The sequence below is a fragment of the Sciurus carolinensis genome, chromosome 15, assembly GCF_902686445.1.
Source record: "Sciurus carolinensis chromosome 15, mSciCar1.2, whole genome shotgun sequence".
In the NCBI taxonomy this organism is placed as follows: domain Eukaryota; kingdom Metazoa; phylum Chordata; class Mammalia; order Rodentia; family Sciuridae; genus Sciurus; species Sciurus carolinensis.
In genome coordinates this window covers 21,930,771-21,936,175 of record NC_062227.1, presented here as the reverse complement: position 1 = coordinate 21,936,175, position 5,405 = coordinate 21,930,771, and the positions used below count along the sequence as shown (strand labels likewise).

Here is a 5,405-nt window from a genome sequence, read left to right as displayed (position 1 = left end):
GCCAGTTAAGAAAGATGTCAAGAAGGAAAGATCAAAAAGACTAACTCCTGACAGGTCTGGGAACATGGTAAGGTTGGGATTTATGGTCATAGATTTCTCCATATACTTCAGAAGTGAAATATTATTAGTAGAGAAGGTGCACTAAGATAAAGTTTGCCAGGTCATTGACCCCAGCACCCACATTAACATAGGATTGACTTATAGATGAAGCCCTCCTGAATGGGATGGTTACCCATGACAGTTTCAGAAAAGACCAACTAGGTTCAAAAACTCCCCCACCCAGGCCTGAGGCTGTGGCTCATTGGCAGAGTGCTTACCTAGCAAGTGCAAGGCACTGGGTTCAATCCTCAGCACCACATAAAAATAAATAAATAAAATAAAAGTAAAAAAATCCCCTACCCAAAGTGAAGGAGGAGTTAAACCCCTAACTGGTGAAGAGTGCAGAAAGTGGATCCCAATTCTCATGGCAATCATAAATTTCAGAGTATCATTAAGTTTCTTATGTCATCCTCTGCTCAGGGGTGACCTACAAGTGCTCTGTTTGAGCCTCACTTTCATTTATGATCGAATTCTCTTGCTTGGCTTTTCATGTCTGATTGTAAATATTCTTTTGCCAGGAGACTAGAACCAAGGCTTGGAGTCTGGCCCATCCCTCACCTGTGACACTAAGCACATGATGTACCATGGCATTTTCATCTGCCATATACCTTCAGGGTTGGAGGAGAGAGAGAAATGCTTATTAAAGTAATTGGTATGGACCATACTAAGCAAACCCATCTTGACCATCTGGAATGGCATCTTTGGAGAAGTTTTAATAAATTTAAGCACTCATAGACTTGCATGTCTTCCCCTTATGAATACCTGAGAGCTCTGGAGCCTGCCCCAAGCTGTGCATGTCTAAGCTGTGCATCCCATTGCTATAATGCCAGAGTTGATACACATACAAAGCTGCTGCTTTACACACTGTACATATTAAATCCAGGATAGGGGACAAGTCAATGTGGGCTCAAGAGACTTGTTTCCCTGGGGGTGGGTCAGCAATTTCTTGTAAAAATGTTAGAAGTCTGCAGCCCTCCTAACTTGATCCCTGTTGATTCTGTTGGATTCTGGACCTGTGGTCACAGTTTATTCCCTGAGTGAACTAAAAAAAAAAATTTTAAATACCTTGGGGCATTACAGTTGGTCTCCTAATCTGGCATGTCATTCACTTTCAGTTTTAGTAATCACTCATGGACCCTGTCTTATTGGCCAATAGTAACCCCAGTTGCTGCTGCCACGATGCCATCTTGTTGGATGGAAGGTTTATCTTTGCAAGTCCTTATTCAACATTTATTTTTTCACCCATACTTTCAGTCTTTCACTGTTCACTTTTGCTGTTTTCTCTGAAACCTGTGCTCTTAAGACTCTTAACACTGAAGACAGTGTTTGATTTCCTGATGTCATGCACCTCACATTATACATGAAAACCCAAATTGAGGCTTTGTCTGGTTTTATTCCCTCTTTAAGAGAGGTTATAAGTCTTTCATTTAGTTGCCAGGGCTCCTATGGGACAAAAACCTGATTGTTACTATAAATTCAATAATTATTCTGTTTCATTTTGTGCAAGTACTTCTACTGCTTCCATCAACTTTGTTTACAAGCTGGACAAATGGCTTTGCAGCATGCCATTTACACTATGCTAAAACTTCTCATAGGCTCAGGTGACATCACCAACAAGGGGCTCATGAGATTGTAAGAGCCACTCATAAGAGGTGGAATGTTTGAACTCAGTTTGATGTGACTGCAGTCATCTTGAGTCATAACCACCATGATTCCTCTGGGATAGCCCTAGTTAGTTATTCCTCCATAGTTTCCCAGCATAGTATAAATAGACAAAACATTAGAGTGATATGTAGAGCTTTACAACCAACCTGTTCTCCAGGAATGTGCCCAAATCTGATAAACCTCCATTTCAGCTAAGACATTCACTTTTGCCCAAATCCTATATACACCCCTCTATCTGGCCCAATTGTGGAAATACAACTGATCTTACTGCCATCCAAGACCACAGTTTTGTCAGAAAATTCTCCAATAAAATGTGCTGTGTGATTCTGGATCAATCTGTGTCTCTTTCTTTGATTTCATGGCACCTTGGTCCTGGTTCTCACATGCTGGGGCTGGGTTATTCTGAAAAGATAGCTCAGAAGACAGTAGGAAAATAACAGAATAACAAAGTCACAACACAGTGCAAACTGCATAGGAAATAAAATAGAACACAACAACAAAAGTCCACCAGTGAGTAATGTCTCATAGAAAGCATTAAAAGCAAACAACAACAACAAAAATGAACTGTCACTGCTTTTGCTCTACAGCCACATCTTCTTTCTCAGCACCTTTGGAATTCAATTGTGACATTCATTTTTGAAACAGTATGCTGATATCTCCCTACTGTACTGTCTAAGACAACTTGGGTTTTAGCAAAAGCACTGTAATCATTCACATTGGGGCTCAGACTCTTCTTCGGTACATAATGCTTCTTCTTGATGCTCATCAGTAAAATGAAGGTGTTTCACTAATGCAGTTTCTGTTCCCTACACTGCCACTGGCAGCAGTACCTAGTCTCTACCCATGGTACCGCCCAGGTCCTTGGATTTGAGAGATGGTGGTTAGACAGAAAGTAGATCATCCCAGACCTGATGGTGGATGAACACTTGTTAATGAAGAGAAGAGGGAAAACAAATATACAGGAAGTGAAGCCAGAGATTCTCCAGGGTAACAAACCCTGACCTGTTCACATGACAGATAGAAAGGTGCTTCAGGGGTTAAAAAATGGAAAAATAATTGTAAATTTGAAACATATACCTGGGAAGACTTGTAGAAGAGTCCACTATTGGCTATGTGCACAACCAGAATCAAGTCTAGTTTGGCAGTGAGAGACCTGGCAATGGATCAATCCCTGTTCATCAGGAACATACAGTATGAGGCAACTGAGAAGCAGTTAAAAGGACATTTTCTTGGAGCTTGACTCTATTGTCTGTTTCCATCCAGTATATGATAGAGATACAGGAAAACTGTGAGTACAAGACCAGGAGACCTTGCTTATTGCCATGTGAAACCTCAATGGATGTGAGTTCAGTGAGAGAGCACTTTGGATGGATAATGCTGCCAGTGAAAAGAGGGAGGAATTAAATAGCCTGGGGCCTGCAGCACCCATCATTGATGCACCTCATGGGGATCCCATCAATTCATAAGGTGCCCTCAAATCAATTACCAGAGAAGTTGCCCAACTCCCCCTGGAGCAGATGTTTGAGTCGATGAAGTAGATAAAGCTCTGTGTCCAGAAGAGTCACCAAAAAGCTTGAAACATGTTACTTCAAAATTCACAACTGGCTATCACACTGCAGGCACAAGAAGTGATGCAAATGGATTCTGACGTGCTCTGAAAATTCTACATCACAAGATCCATGTCACACCACTGATCCCAGGCAAATCTCAGTCTGTGTCTAGCCCTGGCCCTACTTCTGCCTCTGGGCTGTGGCGCAGGGCCTAATGTTGTACTGAACCAACAGTATCCTCCAGCTCCTCAGCCTCAACATTTGGCTAGAAGACCTGTTAAGGACATTCCTCATCTAATGCAGACTCCTAACCAGGGTGGAATTCCAGTTCCAGGCCAATAACAACAGAAGTTCCTAGACCTGAGCCTGGTTCCTTAATTCCTGAAACAACAATGCAAGGCACAAGTTGGAATACCAGGAGTTGGCTCAGTGCCTTTAGAACAAGGACAAGTACAGAGGTCAGATCCTAGAGCTCTGATGCCTCATGTACCCATGACTGCTGGAGATCTACCTCCTCAAAGACTGTTAGATGCTCCAAATGACCCATATGGAGGGACTCTTCTTTCAGTTACTGGAGAAGTATAACCCAGGGGTTATCTGGGTCTACCCCATCAGGGTCCCCCAGGCACCATGCCTTTGGTCATGAGACCTGTGGCCCTTCCTCTCATGATTTGAGAGGAAGGCCATTATCAGAACCCAGAATGCTAATTTCAGAGCCAGGAGGACCCATATGAATCAAAGTGGTCTATATAGAGATGGTAGAGGAGGTAGAGATTCTTGAGGGATGGAGGCTCAAGTCATGAAACAGAGGTCTTAGAGACAAGAGTAATGGAGAGAAGAACAGTGGGAAGCTTTGCCATGGAAACCAGAGGGATGGAAGCAAGAGGCATGGCTGCAAGAGGATTAGAGATGAGAGGCCCTGACCCTAGTTCTAGAGGCCCAATGACTGGTGGAATTCAGGGTCCTGGTCCCATTAATTTAGGGACAAGTGGTGCTTAGGAACCTAGAGAGGTCCCCAGGATTTCAGGAGTGGGACAGGTATAAAAGAAGCAGGTATGCAGGGGGCAAGCAAGAAAGGTGGAGGCCAGCCAGGAAATTTGAGCCCTGGGCAGAGTCAGGTAACTCCACAGGACCAAGAAAAAGCAGCTTTGATCATGCAGGTTCTTCAGTTGACCACAGATCAGATGGCCATGCTGCCACCTGAGCAAAGGCAGAGTATCTTGATTTTAAAGGGACAAATCTAGAAATCCACTAGAGCATCGTGAAAGGTTTTTAAAAATACTTGGCTGTAGTTTCACAGAGTGTATTCTGTGGCATAGAAAATGGGTACAAAAAGCTGACTTCTGCATCTCTACACTTTAATGATTAGGGTTTCTCTCCTAGAACCTAACCACAATTCTTGCTGTCTTTGTGTTTTCATTTTTAATTGAGGGTAGGGGGTAGGGAATGGGTCTGTTCACTTTCAGTCACTGTAAATATACAAAAATAACTCAGAAAATGACTATAATTATACCAAATAAGATTCCAAAAAATATGCAGCAATATTATAGTCTCTATTTTATGTTAACTACATTTTAAAAATATTAAATAAAACAATGTGAAAACTGCACATAAAGACTAAAAGGCGACCTGTTAAATGTTAATGCGCTAAGATAGTTTAAAAATTTTTTTTTGTATAACAAATTTACCTCAAAATCATGAGATGTATTTCTTGGTAAACCATTCAAAATACAAAATCCTATTTTGAAGGCAATACAGCTAATGTTTTAACGTTGTTTCATTTTGGAATTATTTCGAAATGTTAGAGCTAATAGGATGAGTTTAAATATGTGGTTTTAGAGTTCTTTAAAAAGCTATGCTACCTGAAAAATCAAGGAATCCATCTGGTTCAATTTTGCTTTATTTATGCTTCTCTTCAGAGACAAGCAATATTCTGTTCTGGTCCTGGCTGTGATGATTTTACAGGGATAGTTCTATGATGAACCATGTTACTTAAGTCTCCTCTGATGAGACCCAGTAATTTCTTAGTACCTTCCTATTTCTCATGAGTCTTTAAGCCCTGAATCTGAATCTGAGTACATCAGTTCTTAC

General features: G+C 41.5%; 1 pseudogene; it reads left to right on the top strand.

Moving 5' to 3' along the window:
- Positions 1–2,875: 2,875 nt before the first annotated feature.
- Positions 2,876–4,579, top strand: LOC124965337 (cleavage stimulation factor subunit 2 tau variant-like; annotated as a pseudogene).
- The last annotated feature ends 826 nt before the right edge of the window (positions 4,580–5,405 follow it).